This window comes from Mustela lutreola, chromosome 9, assembly GCF_030435805.1.
Source record: "Mustela lutreola isolate mMusLut2 chromosome 9, mMusLut2.pri, whole genome shotgun sequence".
NCBI classification, from domain to species: domain Eukaryota; kingdom Metazoa; phylum Chordata; class Mammalia; order Carnivora; family Mustelidae; genus Mustela; species Mustela lutreola.
The window spans coordinates 74,066,306-74,084,067 of NC_081298.1; the positions used below are offsets into that span (position 1 = coordinate 74,066,306).

At 37.3% G+C, this 17,762-nt stretch overlaps 1 pseudogene; it reads right to left on the bottom strand.

Moving 5' to 3' along the window:
- Positions 1–14,696: 14,696 nt before the first annotated feature.
- LOC131808374 (large ribosomal subunit protein mL46-like) lies at positions 14,697–15,250 on the bottom strand (annotated as a pseudogene).
- Positions 15,251–17,762: the final 2,512 nt, after the last annotated feature.

Consider the following 17,762-nt stretch of genomic DNA (forward strand, 5'->3'; position numbering starts at 1 on the left):
TCTTTCACAGGACTAAACTTTTAAATTTCAATGAAATCTAATGTCTCATTTTTTTATTTTATGGAATGTATTTATGGTGTGAACTCTTTCTGCCTAATCATTGAGCAGAGACTTCTTCTTGAGTTTTCCTGTTAAATTTAAGGTTTTACATTTGGATCCATGATCCATTTTGATTCATTTTTACATACAGTGTGATACCCAGGTCAGGGTTGGTTTTATTATTAGCAGTAGTAGCAGTAGTATGATGTCTAATAGCTCCAGCATCATATCATGAAGATTCCTCCATTAAATTCCATGTGCATTTTATCAAAACCCATTGTGTTTATTCGTATGGATGTAATTCTAGGTTATCTAATTTGTTGCACTGATCTATGTGTCTAACCCTTAGACAATACTACATAGCCAATTACTATAGCTATATAATAAGCTTGGCAATTTCTTAAAAACAATGGCCACTGATAGAAGGATAATACAGAGTTAAGGGAATGTGTAACAAGTCTTATTTTCGAAAGCATAGTAGACCCAAAATATGACTTGAGGACCCTGAGACTGAAGGATGTAAATAGTTAAATCCAGATGGAGGACTGGCAGACTTGAGGATTCAACCACCAACATAGACAGGGTTTAAGGCACAGACATCCTGTGGGCAGAGTCTATGCAGCTATCATCACTTAGAATCCATGCTTTTTCATCTAGCACACTCATCTGAAAAACATAGCCCCTCTACTAGGGTGCTTTGTAACAAAGGTTGCTTGAGCACAGGACCTTGGTCTCCAAGATAAGCCCAGACAATGACCTTTTACTGGCTCTTATTCCTGACTAGCCCGACTCTCCAGCCTATTTTTAGCTTCTGGGTAAAACTCCAGCCACTGCCTACCTATTTTCCATCCATCTTTTTCCCTACTTCCCTTACCTCGCCACCCTCTGGACAAGAATCTCACTGAATCTTAGCTATTGTTATCACCCACTATCTTCCTCAATACACATATACACACATACACACTTTGATCCACATACACAAATTTAATGTAAGAGACTCTTCTGTTCTCAACCACAAATTAACCAAACCACTCACTTCCTGCCTGATTTCTTATGCATAAGAAAGGGACAAATCCAACCACATTCAAAGATAAAAATTTCCATCTAGATTCAAGGATTAATATGATGACCCACATAAAATAATATTAGATGTCTAATTAAGAGAAAGGCTAGAGGAAATACTTAAGCTTTGAAGTGACAGCAGAAATTCAAGCTGGTTGAGCAAGGATTGACAATGACCCCCAAAGGCTTAATCCCATATACCTGGGATTAAGACAAAAATGAGAAGATTAAATTAAATGAGAAGATCTATTAAACACACCCCCATTTTAATACTTTTTGCCCTGTCCATTGACACTAGCTACATTATTTTCTTGTCCCTGAAAAATAGTTCATTTAAATTTATTCATATATTTTTTATCATTCCCATCAATGAAATTCCATTGGTTTCTCATGAGTGCCTAACCATTCAAATTATAAATGTTCATTGCTGTAGGACTTAAAATTATCTTCCAGAACAGCAGGTGTTGCCAGATTGAAATTAGTATGTATATCACACAGTGATCTGCCTCTACTTTACGACCAGCTAACTGACTGACAGACTAAATACTGGGAATTTTATCTATACTCTGTATCATTTATACTACTGTGTTGTCTTGCCATGCAAAAATACTTTCTGCAACTTGAAATAACTCGTTCTGTAGTCTCAAGTGTAGAAAAACATATTGCCACAATTTCTGGGTTCTGGATAGATCCTTCAGAGAATGGTCGTTGTAGCCATGGAATTCAGTGTTAACATCTTTTTATGGGCTGCACTAAAGACTGAGTTTGCCACATAATGTTGATTTCACTTAATCTAGAATATTATCACAATTTATATTTTTGTAATACAGTGTTTTTCTTGCTCCTAGATGTTAATATGAATGGTAGAGTGGAAGGAGACAGAAAAGGAAAGCAACAAAGAATCCGGACAATATCATATGACAGCAGTGAAATTTAATGTAAGTATACTTTTACTGTGGCTGAAACAATGTGAAAGTGGCTGTGGTAGTGAATAGACTGTTCTAAGGAATAAAAGACGGTGGGGGAACAGGTGCAGAAGAGTGCAGAAGGGAAGAGTAGTGATTCAAATGGAAGCCAGAGATAGGGATACGTCTCAGACCTTGCAAGACATTATAGCATATGTTAAAGATTTTGGTTACTATTCTCAGGACAAGAGAATTAGATCAGCTTTTAATCAGAAAATTTAATTATAGCACTGTTTAGAGATAACCCAGTCATTGTCAAATCAGATTCCAATGACTGATTCTATCTGTTAATATGTATCAGCCATTAAAAAAAAATCTTCAAAATATTGATAATCTGTCTAGGTCAGTAATTGTGGCTATAGTGTGTATGTTGATTTTTGAGTTTCTTGAATGTACATTTAAGGTGAAATTGACAAAATTTCATCTATTTATTTTTTAAAGCGACAGTTGAAATGTTTCACAGGATAGGTGATTATTTATTTATTTATTTGACAGCAAGGGAGAGCATACACACAAGCAGAGAGAGGGGAGATGAGCTGGGAGAGAGGGAGAAATCCTCAAGAAGAGCCCCTCCTGAGCATGGAGCCCAGTGGGGGCACTCGATCACATGTACCTGAGAATCATGACCTGAGTGGAAACCCAAAGTCCAATGCTTAACCAAATGAGCCCCCCAGGTGCCCCAAGGAAAGCTTTTAAGGAACTATTATGAATGACTTGTATTTTGGACCAGCTTGTGCTCAAGGACACACTTTGAGATAAACAAGACTATATGTGAAGACCCAGCTGGTCAGAAGATCCCTGTCTAACCCTAGTATTTTTGAACTTTATTCCTAACTTGTGGACTAGAGAAAAAAAACGTATTCATTTAGCTGCATGGTGTTTCACAATAGGACAATTAGGTTTAAACTTCTGACTGAAATGATATGATAGGAAGCTTATGTTCAGCAAGAAAGAATTTTTCTCCCAGTAACTACTCAGTTACATTATTTCCCACTCCCAGTGCTTGATACATCTGTGAATCCTTTAGATCCCACTGTCATTTCAGTCCAGTGTATCACACAACTTTGAGAAGTTTGCTATCTATGTTTTAGGGATATTAGTCCATGGTACTCCTCAGCATCTTTTCAGAAGCCTGGGGTAGATTCAGCATTTCAAAATCCTACAAGTACTGCTCTCCCTTCAGCTAATGCCAGGTAGATTTTTGATAAGTGAGTAGCAGACATTTGGGGAGGATAATAATCAGGTAAGAGAAGTACACCAAATGTTGCTGCCCCAACTCCTCAGAAAGAAAAGCTAAAATTCAACTCCATATAAATCCAAGTTTCCAAGGGAATGTCCTTAAAAATTCTGCCTTGTCTATTTTTCTGTTTCCAGTGACAGTAATACTTTTTGTAACTTGCTATTTCATCCCAGATTATATTTGAGCGGAACTAGAATCAGCATAAAGAGATAACACAGGTGAAAAGGCAGCACATCTTTCTTCTTCCCTTTTGTATATACAGTGTGGAGCTACTCTTTAGCCCTTTCTCCAATCTGAGAAAAATGTAGCTCCCAGACATTTGAAAGGTTAGGAATTTAATGGACAAGAGATAAATATATTCTGCAGCTCCTGTGACTGGATATTCCCCTGTGGGTGATCTCCTAAGTCTATGGGTTGATGACAGATGCTGCGAAGCAGGAAATCAAGCCTGTCTACAGTAGCTGTTCACACTTTTCATTAAGAAGAGGGTTATGTCCCAGATTCTCTTGGGTCAATGTGTACCCCTCACAACCACAATATCTGAATAACGTAAGTGAGCCCGGAAAAATAGCAGTAAGATTCAAAGGGAGTGGGGTCAGGTTATGCAGAGAAAAACACACCTCAGATCACACTATTCATAAAGTATGAAAAATTCCTGGAAGATATGATAGTGTATAATGTGCACATTCCATCATCAGAAGTTCATATTCATGCATTCATGTATCTCTTCTCAATACACACCTAAGTCTATCATCTCACTACATTCTTAAAATTTTTTAAGGTCCCTATATTTTGAAAGGCCTGAATCATAAAAGAAGAGTCTGATGAGAAGTTAAAATTCCCTAAGAATCAGTGCACCTTATTTAACTTCACAGGGAACTAAAGCCTGTAATTGATTTTCAAATCTGCTTGAGGACATGGCCCTGAGTGTCTGAGGATAATGGCTCAGTGGAAATCTGTGGCTACTATTATAGCTCAAGAACTAAACCTTTAAAGCCCGCAATAAAACAGCTCATCTATGGAGAAGATAAACTAAACTTAAGATATAGCAGAATACCATAACATTCCAGCATTCGGTGGAACAACTGGTCCACAGTGCATGCATCCAGTGTTGCTGGGACCTTAAGACAATCACTGAAATGGCTGGCTTTGACTGGGAGAGCTCTCCTGAGATACTGTCTTGGAGGATTTGCTTCCGTCTTTGGTTGGACTCCTAGATTCTTTTCCACATTGCAGCTACTGGGACTCATAGGTCCAAAACTGCTTCTTCATTTACTTGTCTGGTATCTGGGCTGAAACAATCAGAGCAGCTGGATCTAACCAGGCATTTTGTTCTTATGCTCTCCATAGGATAGCTAGTCCGGGCTTCTTCACAGAATGGCTATCTCAGAGGAGTTTCCTACAGGGCAGCTGGTTTCCCCCCAGAGTGATTGGACCAAGTCTAGGCAGAAGCTGCCAGACTTTTAACAAAAACTTGGAAACTTACAAAAACAATCCAGAACAAAACAACCCTCAAAAGAATGAAAACATTATTTCCACTCCCTCATATTGGTCAAGTCATTCAAATCCCAGAGGAGGGGAATTAGACTTCATCTCACGATAGTGGATTTGCAAAGAATTTGCAGCATTTTAAATATATCTTGAAACAAAAAGACATTCACAGTGAGAAGATATATATTTAATTCTTTTCCTCTCTTCTATACTTAATCCAAGCAACTTGAATGTTCTAGGCTTCTGTTTTTCCCATCTGCAAAGTGGTTAGTATAATTCCTGCCCTTCCTACTTTCCCCAAATAATGCCACAACACAAAGAATAAAAAATATGGCAGGGCATTAAGCTATTTAAGAAAAATTTAAATTTTGCATAAAAAAAAGAAAAGCATCTGAATTAATACCATTACCTTGGGGTAAGATGGAGCTAAATTTAACACAGCTCTACCACTATAATTATAAGGCCATAGGCAAACTACGGAGTGTCACTGAGCTTTGCTTTCCTCACTTCTAAAATAGTGAAGAATAACAGAGCCAACTTTACGATATATAGTATGTAGCATATTTAGGACAATTCCTATTACAAAGCATGCAATAAATATTAGCATATAGTTATAATTTATTTCCATCAAGTGTGAACTCATGATATACTGATGAATGACAGGACCATGATCTTCATGCTGATGAAGACCAGACCACATTCAATACCCTAAAGGTGTCACTTTAGAGAAGGCAATGTGCTATAAACCATCTTTTTCCCCCTCTCTTTATTTTTCCAGTCAGTGCACAATATACTTCTTGTTACCGAGAGCCACCAGTAGGGAGGCTCAATGTAATTAAAAGATTGATCTTCTGGAAACAATGCTTAATAACAGGCACGGAAAAGTGAGAGTAATTCTACATTTTCAAACAGTGTCCTCAAGTTAATTTAACCTGAGCTGTTTGTGAACCACCTAGAAAGTCTGGGATCAATATGTCCACGCTGAAATCAATGTACCAGAGAGAAGAGGAGACAAGCTCCAATTGGCTAGTTCATTCAAATCAGTGGAGCCTTGGAGAAGAAGCACTTAGTGGAACATCTATTTTGTATGCTCCAGATGCTGCCAGTTTAGACGTGCAGAGCCAATGTTTGTATTTTCCTTGTTCTCTAAATGAAAAAATCTTTGTGCATCTATGAACATATGCCTCCTTATAGTTACATATCCAAAAACATTTGTGTATTACAAAGTCAAAAAATGAAACTGGTTCTAATGAAGTTCTTCCTTCTTATACTTCAAAAACCTACCTCTAAACAAACAAGCAAAACAAAACAAAAACAAAAACAAAACAAAACAAAAAAACCAAACAAACAGACTTTGAATAATCATCTACCAGATTTGTTTTCAAACTTTTCTCACCGAAGTATCTTTGGGACATCACATTTTCATTACTATTCTTTTTTTTTTTTTAAGATTTTATTTATTTATTTGACAGACAGAGATCACAAGTAGGCAGAGAGGCAGGCAGAGAGAGAGAGGAGGAAGCAGGCTCCCTGCTAAGCAGAGAGCCCGATGTGGGGCTCGATCCCAGGACCCTGGGATCATGACCTGAGCCGAAGGCAGAGGCTCCAACCCACTGAGCCACCCAGGCGCCCCTTCATTACTATTCTTTTCATGACTTTATTTTATTCTCTTTACCTATGCTACTTGGCCAGCTTTTCTACATATTTGATTTTCTTCCAATATGGTTTCTCTTTTGTTCTATCAGTCTCTAGTAGTTGGTAACTTTTCTTCAAATTATTGCAGTTTGAGACAGAATGGGAGAAGATATTTGCAAACGACATATCAGATAAAGGACTAGTGTCCAGAATCTATAAAGAACTTAGCAAACTCAACACCCAAAGAACAAATAATCCAATCAAGAAATGGGCAGAGGACATGAACAGACATTTCTGCAAAAAAGACATCCAGATGGCCAACAGACACATGAAAAAGTGCTCCATATCACTCGGCATCAGGGAAATACAAATCAAAACCACAATGAGATATCACCTCACACCAGTCAGAATGGCTAAAATAAACAAGTCAGGAAATGACAGATGCTGGCGAGGATGCGGAGAAAGGGGAACTCTCCTACACTGTTGGTGGGAATGCAAGCTGGTGCAGCCACTCTGGAAAACAGCATGGAGGTTCCTCAAAATGTTGAAAATAGAACTGCCCTATGACCCAGCAATTGCACTATTGGGTATTTACCCTAAGATACAAACGTAGTGATCCAAAGGGGCACGTGCACCCGAATGTTTATAGCAGCAATGTCCACAACAGCCAAACTATGGAAAGAACCTAGATGTCCATCAACAGATGAATGGATCAAGAAGATGTGGTATATATACACAATGGAATACTATGCAGCCATCAAAAGAAATGAAATCTTGCCATTTGCGACAACATGGATGGAACTAGAGCGTATCATGCTTAGCAAAATAAGTCAAGCAGAGAAAGACAACTATCATATGATCTCCCTGATATGAGGAAGTGGTGATGCAACATGGGGGCTTAAGTAGGTAGGAGAAGAATAAATGAAACAAGATGGGATTGGGAGGGAGACAAACTATAAGTGACTCTTAATCTCACAAAACAAACTGAGGGTTGCTGGGGGGAGGGGGTTTGGGAGAAGGGGGTGGGATTATGGACACTGGGGAGGGTATGTGCTTTGGTGAGTGCTGTGAAGTGTGTAAACCTGGTGATTCACAGACCTGTACCCCTGGGGATAAAAATATATGTTTATAAAAATAAAAAAATAAAAATTATTGCAGTTTGAGAGTCATTGAGAACCAAGCACAAGAAAGCCCGGCATGAAATGTTACTCATTCTATTTTCTTTAGTCTCTTTATCCCAATATTATAGCTGCTTGGGTATTTGTTTCATTTTCTCCTCTTTCTCAATGAAATATGTGCTTTACAGACAGAGAAAGAATTCCCCCTTTAGATTACTGATTATTACCTTTAACACCAACATCAGTAAGTCAGAAGAAAAACATAGAGGTGAAAAATACTCCTGAGTAGTCATATAATTCAGTTTGCAGGAAATGTGAAAATGTTCACTTTTTAAGTCATTCCAGCCCATAATAACGTGTGTAGAAATCAAGCAAAAACAAAACAAAACAAAAACCTAGCCCACAGGTTTAAAATTTTTGCTAGATCACCCTAATTGTGTGAAAATAGTGTTGTATGTCGTTTCAGCTATGAAAACACAGCACAATTTGTGTTTCTTGAGCATTTCTCTTTTTATTTTGATTGTGGGGATGGATGTGAATTTATTTCATGCTCATTTTGTATTCAGATACATTTTAGCAAAGTATAAATATTTCTTTTTTGTGTGGGATATAGCATGCACATATCTTGTCTACCAAATAAATTATTTACATGAACCCTTATATATGTCATTCTAACTTCCAACTGGCTAAGAAATGTATGAGGAATCTAAGAGCCAAGCTCAGTGGTTGGCACCAGGGAGCAACCTCAGAGAATGATCTTACAGAAGCTCACCAGTTGGTAACCTAGACACAAAAACATCAGTAGAAAAAAAGTTAAATTCTACTTCTCTCATTTATGTATTAGAGAAAGTAAAATGTGTTTCTATTATTACATCTTTCATTAAGAATAAAATGTAGACAAGAAAATCATCTAGGAACAGAAAAAACTCTCTTTAGAAGAATGAAATGTCTTGAGGGATTAGAGAATTTCACACCAGTAATTGAGCCATGGAGAATATTAAAATTAGAATTTATTAAATAGCAACTTCACTGAACCTAACAGACCATATGAGCAACAGGAGGTACACACTCTAGGTTCCCAAAATGAATATTGGCTAACAAACAGAAAAAAGTCTAACTTGGGCTTTAGGTTGTAGAACACCCTAAAAAGGTTACCAGCTGATTATAAAAAATGGTAAGACCTTAATCAAATAAGTAATTTATATATTAAAAAATATAATTTAAAAGTCTATTTGGGGGGCAGCTTGTTTCTCAGTGAGGTAAGCTTTCACTTTGGGGTTAGGTCATGATCTCAGGGTCCTTTGATGAGCCCTGCCTTGCCTTGGGGCTCCAGCCTCAGCGGAAAGTCTGCTTAGTCCTTCTGCCTCTGCCCCTCCGCCCACTCATGCTTGCTCACTCTACTAAATAAAATCTTTTTTTTTCAAGTATACTAGGTGGCTCAGTGTTTTAAAGCCTCTTCCTTCAGCTCAGGTCATGATCCCAGAGTCCTGGGATCCAGCCCCATATCAGGCTCCCCTGCTCAGCAAGGAGCCTGTTTCCTCCTCTCTCTCTGCCTCCCTCTCTGCCTACTTGTGATCTCTGTCTGTTAAATAAATAAATAAATAAATAAATAAATAAAATCTTTAAAAAAAAGTATATTTTTTAATTCTATCTATTTTATTATTGAAAGCTTTTCCGCTAAGGTCAGGAATACGGCAGGGATGTCCATTATCACCACTGCTATTCAACATAGTACTAGAGGTCCTAGCCTCAGCAATCAGACAACAAAAGGAAATTAAAGGCATCCAAATCGGCAAAGAAGAAGTCAAATTATCACTCTTCGCAGATGATATGATACTATATGTGGAAAACCCAAAAGACTCCACTCCAAAACTGCTAGAACTTATACAGGAATTCAGTAAAGTGTCAGGATATAAAATCAATGCACAGAAATCAGTTGCATTTCTCTACACCAACAGCAAGACAGAAGAAAGAGAAATTAAGAAGTCAATCCCATTTACAATTGCATCCAAAACCATAAGATACCTAGGAATAAACCTAACCAAAGAGACACAGAATCTATACTCAGAAAACTATAAAGTACTCATGAAAGAAATTGAGGAAGACACAAAGAAATGGAAAAATGTTCCATGCTCCTGGATTGGAAGAATAAATATTGTGAAAATGTCTATGCTACCTAAAGCAATCTACACATTTAATGCAATTCCTATCAAAGTACAATCCATCTTTTTCAAAGAAATGGAACAAATAATGCTAAAATTTATATGGAACCAGAAAAGACCTCGAATAGCCAAAGGGATATTGAAAAAGAAAGCCAACGTTGGTGGCATCACAATTCCGGACTTCAAGCTCTCTTACAAAGCTGTCATCATCAAGACAGCATGGTACTGGCACAAAAACAGACACATAGATCAATGGAACAGAATAGAGAGCCCAGAAATAGACCCTCAACTCTATGGCCAACTCATCTTTGACAAAGCAGGAAAGAATGTCCAATGGAAAAAAGACAGCCTCTTCAATTCTATCTATTTTATTATTAATGCTTTACTTTTGTAGAACTCATTTCAGCTTACTGTATTTGAAACTGATTATTTCATTTGATGTATTTGACCCCTATAAAAACTCTTTAAAGTTGTCAGGCAAATTATTATTTACTGCCCATTTCATAGTGAGAGAATTGGGGCTTACAGAGTGGATTCACCTAATCTGCCAACTACCAAAAGGCAGAATCAGTGTAACAACTTAGGCCTTCTACTTTAAAACATAGACTTTCTTCTGTCACAATACAGATTTTAAGAATTTCACAAGTACCTCTTATTAATGACTACATTTTGTGTTTCTTTACATCTTAGGATTTTGTCTGATTAGAGTAGACTTGCCATAAACTATTTGACTTGATTCCTTTAGTTGGCTTAGAACTGTCTGCACTAGAGTAAATAGAGAAATCTCTTGTCATTTGAAATAATACACTGTTTACTATATTTTATTTCTGAATCATCAGTTCATGGTTTTTTTTCAGTCATCTCTTTTTCATCTCAAAATGTTACCAGTAACTAAAATGTCACCCATCCTAGTAAAATATCCAAATTTTTAAAAAAATGAAAATAATTCATGAAACTAATCTACAGTGAAATCAAGTTTTCATAGTTACATCATTTTATACTGTTCCAATGCATGTTGATTATATTAACTTACTAGATATTCATGTTTTCCTTCCTATCAGAATAAGCATGCACTTGAAAAAGAAATATATATATATATATATTTTATATTTATATATTTATATATAAAATCTCTGGTCTTTGAACACTCAGAGGTACTCAATATACTCAAAATCCCTCTCAGGAATGTAACATGCTAAAAATATCCTTCTTGTATATTCCTGCTTTTATTCAGAATGATTCCATATTCTCACATGGGGCATCTCAATTGTTCTCCCAGTTTAGCTGGGTGATGAACGTGATGGAGAGGAGGAAGATCATTTTATCCCCTTTTATTCAAAAGAAAACATGACAAAAATTTTGAGCAACACAACACGGGTTTAAAGGCATGTTAAGGAACTTCACTCACGTTCTTCCAACTCATCAGTAAGTGTGAGTTTTACATTGTGCTTGTTTTTATAATCAAAAAGCAAATCTAATAAAATGAACATATGCCTAATTAAGGAAGTCATCAATTTGAAACCACGATATTATTGAGCATTCGCAATGATTCTTTTACTTTTAGTGCTTTCTTCTTTGGGAAGTAGGACTTCCAGGTTGTCAGAATTAGAATTCCTGTATTCTCCATGATAATTAGCATGACCAATTCTTGTATTAATCACATGGCTTTCAGCTGTGACAGGGACTGACAGAATGGAGACCACTGAGTTATTAGCTAGTAGGTTTCAGATTAAATCTTTGCATCCTCTGTAAGTCAAAGTCCAGTTTATCTAAAAATTCGTATTAGAAATATCCTTAACTTCCTTAGCTTTCTCAAGCTTCATGAGAACTATCCTTTTTCTTACTCAGCCCATAATATTCCAACCAAACCATTATTTTAAGGTGCCATAAAACTGTTTAAAGTAAGTTAAGACTGTTCAGGTATCTACTTCATCAAGTAAGTATGGCCCAAGTTTTAAGTGTTCCTAGTGTTTTCCTGCTGCTCTCTGTACTTGGACACATCATATTTCCAGCTGGATTACTGACCATTAGCCTATCCCACCTTACTTCATCCTGAAATACGAAGTCCAGTGACAGCCCCTAGCTTGACTCTGGAGAATTCAACAATTTTATTATTTGGGTCTCTGGATTCTTTGTCCACATTGCCTATTTGAATGACTAAAGTTCATTTTGTTCAAGACAAGATAGGTGAATGTGTGATCTTCTGACCAGGACAGGGAGAAAAGTTGCCTAGGAGTTACCCATCACTTTTTGGGAAGAGAGTGTTTTGTTTCACCAGCATTAGTACAGCACTTTGTACTTTTAAAGAGATTACAAATACATTATGCCATCTGATCCTCACGAAAGCCCTTTGAGATAGGCTGGACACTTTAAAGACAAAGAAATCGGCTCAAAGAGATTTTCTTTTTTTTTTTTTTTTTTTTTTTTTTTTTTTTTTAAAGATTTTATTTATTTATTTGACAGAGAGAAATTACAAGTAAGCAGAGAGGCAGGCAGAGAGAGGAGGAAGCAGGCTCCCTGCTGAGCAGAGAGCCCGATGCGGGACTCGATCCCAGGACCCTGAGATCATGACCTGAGCCGAAGGCAGCGGCTTAACCCACTGAGCCACCCAGGCGCCCTCAAAGAGATTTTCTAACAAAGCTTGTTAGTTAGTGGCAAAATTAGATCTACTGATGCTTAGTCTGTGCTCTTTCTGCCACACTGAAAGCTTAGCTGGACGAGTTGAAAGGAAAATTTTCTAAGGCTTGCAATACATCATTTTGAAGAGTTTATTGCTTTCTTATTATTTAAGATTTTTTTAAATGTCCACTTTAGATAAATTGGAAAATCTGGAAAATATAAATTAGATGAAAATGAGCAATAATAGCAATGTCTACAAGAAAACTTGTGTCATGAATACATTCATATATATTTATGTAGTTGACATAAACTACATTACTCCATTTATTTACCCTGGGGAAATTTTTGCACATGTGCATCAAGAAACATGTACAAGAATATTCATAGCAGGAAAGGGTAGAAAATAATCATTCAAAATAATAATAATAATAATTCATAAACTATGAAGATTATATTTCAACTTCTTACAGTGTCAGTTTCCAATTATATTGGCAACATGTTTTCATGCTGTGAGTATTTTTCAGAAGTTTTAAAATACATACTATTTTAACATCTGGAAATGCTACCATAACTTTTATGCTGTTTATAATTGCCAATCATACTTTTTCTCATCTTTCACATAATCAGTAATAAGTTATAAAGAACCTTGGAATTACTTTCATTTTTAAACATTAGAATTACTGGGGCACCTGGGTGGCTTAGTGGGTTAAGCCTCTGCCTTTGGCTCAGGTCGTGATCTCAGGATCCTGGGATCCCGAGTCCCAAATCGGGCTCTGCTCAGGAGGGAGCCTGCTTCCCCGTCTCTCTGCCTCCTGCTCTGCCTACTTGTGATCTCTCTCTCTCTCTGTCAAATAAATGGATAAAATCTTTTTTTTTTTAAGATTTTATTTATTTATTGACAGAGGAGAGAGAGATCACAAGTAGGCAGAGAGGCAGGCTGACAGGGAGAGAGGAGGAAGCAGGCTCCCCGCTGAGCAGAGAACCCAACGTGGGCTCGATCCCAGGACCCTGAGATCATGACCTAAACTGAAGGCAGAGGCTTAACCCACTGAGCCACCCAGGTGCCCCAGATAAAATCTTTTTTAAAAAATTAGAATTACTAATCATAAATTATGCTTTTAAAAATAAATGCTATAAACTCTTTTATGTTTTCCTATAGCCTATATCAATTTACTTTTAATGCTGGTGAATACTCACCATTACAGTCTAATTTAATATTTGCCAATTTTTGACATTTTACTATGACCAACTCGTATAAGTTAAAAGGCTTATTTTAATTCCATGTCTTCTTCATAATTTCAGGAAATCTCATTCTTCCTGGTTAAGTCACTAGGAAAAAAAATAAGCTTTCTAAACACTAATGTTTTTTAATGTTTTAAAGCTGAATAGCATTTATTCAATACTTGCATAAGACTCTAGAAATATTAATCAGCTTTCTGTTCCATCTTCCCAGAAGCCAGTTGTTTACAGTTTTCTTAATTTGGGTAACTGCTACTCATTAGGTTTGACTGAACACCTCCTAATTTTAAATAATTAAACATTTTGTTACATGTATTCCCTATAACCTGATAGAAAAAGAATTATTATAATTCTATAGATTAAAAATCAGCCATAGAAATGCTAAATTATTCTAAACACTAATTTTTTAAAGGTTTTATTTATTTACTTGGGGGAGAGAGAGCCAGAGAGAGAGCACAAGCAGGGGGAGCAACAGAGAGAAGAGGAAAAGGCCCCATGGCTCTTATGTGGGGCTCGATCCCAGGACCCTGGGACCATGACCCCAGCCAAAGGCAGAAGTTTAACAAAACTAAACCCACAAGGCCCTCCAACCTAAACATTATTTTACTTATTTTAGAGTATTATAAAATAATGCCATATTTTACATAGTCTTCTAAAACTCGGTTCCTTACTTAAACTGCTTCTGGTTTCACCCATATAGATAAATGTTCCAGTTCATTGACTTTTCACTGTATAATATTCCACTATATAAATATACAATTTATTTACTGATTCTTCAGCAGGGGAACATGTGAGCTATTATCAGTTCTTTGTCATTACCTCTAATGCTATGAATATTCTTTTTTTCTCTTTAATGATAAATTCATTTATTTTTCTGAATTTAGTTTGCTGCATGCTATTCCCTGCAAAGATGGAGCAACCACACAATGTCCATGAGGCCCCAGTCAGAGCTGAGTATTATCCATAGGCAACACAGTACCTCAGAGGTCTAAGAGAAATCCCCCAACCTAGGCCTGGTATTTTGGTTTCAAATAGTCACCCTGATCCTCCTTACAGACCCAGAAAGATGGTCCTTCTTTCCCACCTAGGAGAAGTTGATAGCAATGTTTTGAAGAATACTTTGGCCCTAAGGGTCCGATGTCCCCATTACCTGAGGGAACTTGAACTTGTGACCACAGGGTGCAATTCCTAGGAACTTGGCTTCCATGTCATTTCCTCAGAGTGCAGCCATGGTTTGCTCAGCTGTTCCTCCGATGGTCTTCTTGGGCTGCCATTCTGCCTGTGGGAGTACCAAATATGCTGGTCCCCAAGCTTCTCTTTGACCAACACAACAAGGTTCTTATCTAGCTTCTGGTGTGGTGGTTATTCTTTTCATTGGCTTCTCTATAATGCAAGCTCCAAGTCAGCTCTCTTTGCCAGTCACTGGGCTTCATCCAAAGCACAAAGCTCAAGGCCTGAACACATATTCTATCTCCATCTGCTGTCATAGAGCTGCCATATCTAAGGCCAGTGGTGGCCACTGCAGGTACAACATGCCCAACAGGCTCGATGAAGATCCACTGTTCCAGAGTGTGGCCTCAAGGGCCAGGCTATATGAACTCAGGTTATTGGCCCAGAGCCCCTTGATGCGCAGCTAGTCCTTTGCCACCCCTTAACAGTCTGTCTTAAGGGCACTGCCATTTTTCTACCCTCTCTGGTTATGAACATTCTTGTACATGTTTCCTGAAGCACATATGCAAAAATTTCCCCAGGGTAAATAAACGGAATTATTGGTTACAACATGGTACTCTTGAAAAGAGGCATCAAACCAGTTTAAAATATTTATGTTCATAGAACTAGGTATTTACAACTTTCTTCATTACTATAGTTAAGTCAAGAAGACAAGAAACTTGGTTCAAAAACAAGACAACAACAAAAACAAATTAAAAAAACATTATCTAGGTTCCACCTAGTTCTCATTTCCTTTGGATTTTGTTCCTAAATTTTATTTCATGTCATCAAAGCCTAGTTGTAACTTATGTTCTAGACCATGACATTAAAACATACTCCAGTTCCATCCACGTTGTTGCAAATGGCAAGATTTCATTTCTTTTGAGAAATAAGTCAAGCAGAGAAAGACAACTATCATATGATCTCCCTGATATGAGGAAGTGGTGATGCAACATGGAGGCTTAAATGGGTAGAAGAATAAATGAAACAAGATGGGATTGGGAGGGAGACAAACCATAAGTGACTCTTAATCTCACAAAACAAACTGAGGGTTGCCGGGGGGAGGGGGTTGGGGAGAAGGGGGTGGGATTATGGACATTGGGGAGGGTATGTGATTTGGTGAGTGCTGTGAAGTGTGTAAACCTGGTGATTCACAGACCTGGGGATAAAAATATATGTTTATAAAAAATATATGTTTATAAAAAATAAAAAATTAAAAAAAAAAAAAGAAATTGTAAATAAAAAGCAACTAAACCCAAAAAAAAAAAAAAAAAAAAAAAAAAAAAACCCACAAACAAACATACTCCAGAATGACATCTTAGCATAGCAGTAGAATAACCTAGGAGAAACACTTGGCAGTGACCTGTCCATGAAGCAGAAAGAGTAGGTGTGATTTCATCACTGATTATAAATATTTACTGAACATTCCCCTGGTGTTATAACTTGGACTCAGGGAAGTTAAGATGAAGGAAAATAAGCAAAGAAAGGTCTGGAAATCCCAGGTCCACAAGGTGATGTAAGTGCCAAGTGTCAGAAAGTATAATCAAAGAAAGGAGTAAACTGTTTCAGAGGGGGTGCTCAGGGATAAGTGACCACATGATGGTTTGAGGACAAGGAGTTCTCAAACTGCACAAGCAGGATGGTGATACCATTCATCAACAGACTAACCTGGCAAAGATCTAGAGCAACTCATTATTCAGGTGAGGTAGACAAATGAAAGGGAACTCATTTGGAGGGCAACTTAAAGAAGACTTCAGAGTCATGTGTGCATATTATGAAAACTTATGAACAGGTCATATGAGTGTGATGAGATGAAGAAAATTTTATTCACAAAAGTGCCTCTTAGAGAGAATACTGCATTTACTTGAAAGGCCAGCAGCAATGACAATTTTTAAGGCAAAAAGCTCAGAAATTCAAGGCATCAGTAATGGTCAAGATTTTACAGAAAAGAATAAATATAGTTTTGCCAGATATGTACACACATGCATGCGAGAGAGAGAGATAGAGATAGAGAGAGAGAGAGAGAGAAATAAGTTGACAGAAGAAAGTAGGTAAGGAAGAAGAACAGATTATAGGACTGAATTGAAAATCCTTCCTACCACTGCTTCTATATATCTTCAGCCAAAACATTTCCATGAAGTATTCATGTGGATAGATTTTTTTAATCAAATCTAGTAAAGGCTGAAATACAAATTTGGGTGGAGACAGGGTGGGATCAAGATAGGACACAAAGATGTGAAAGCTGGAAATGCACGCAACCCAAGGAAAATAAGTAAGGATCTTTAAACTACCACAGGAATAACTTTGGTCTACAGTCAACTGTAGAAATGGTATGCAAATGAATTCACTTAGATCTATGAGGAGGTAGAAGCTCTTAGCTAACTCCTACTTTCCACAGACAACCTGCAAGAACCCCAATCCTACCTGAAAACTCAAGTGCTGAGATTAATACAGGACCCTTGGCAAGACTTACGTTAGACTGCTCTGATGGATAGTTTAAACCTCAAGTTTCTCATGTACTCCACACTTGGGATTCCCAATTGTCTCCAGAGCCAGTAGCTGGTTTGAGCTCAAAGGGGTGGAGTGGACTGGGTGATTATGTTACACAATGAAAACACTTCAGACAAGGGATCCAATTCATAGCACACACGGCTCACAATGGACATGTGGCATCAGTATAAATGCCAAAAACTGCCAAAAAAGACAGCCAGTACTGAAGACTGAAGTTGTCTACATATATAGAATATGGATTGTTTTGGAGGTTAGCCTCATGAGGTTTTGAAATAGTTTGCCTATTTCTTGTTAAGTTTGGGTTAAGATTCACCTTTCAATATGAACCAGGTAAAGGCATTAAGGAGCTATCATAAGGGAGTGCACAATGAAAAAACTGAAAATAAAAACATGGCAGATTCTGCGCAGACAGAGACATGGAGAATAATGCAAGGCATTGGGGAGAAACCAGGTGACAGAATAAGAAAGAGCC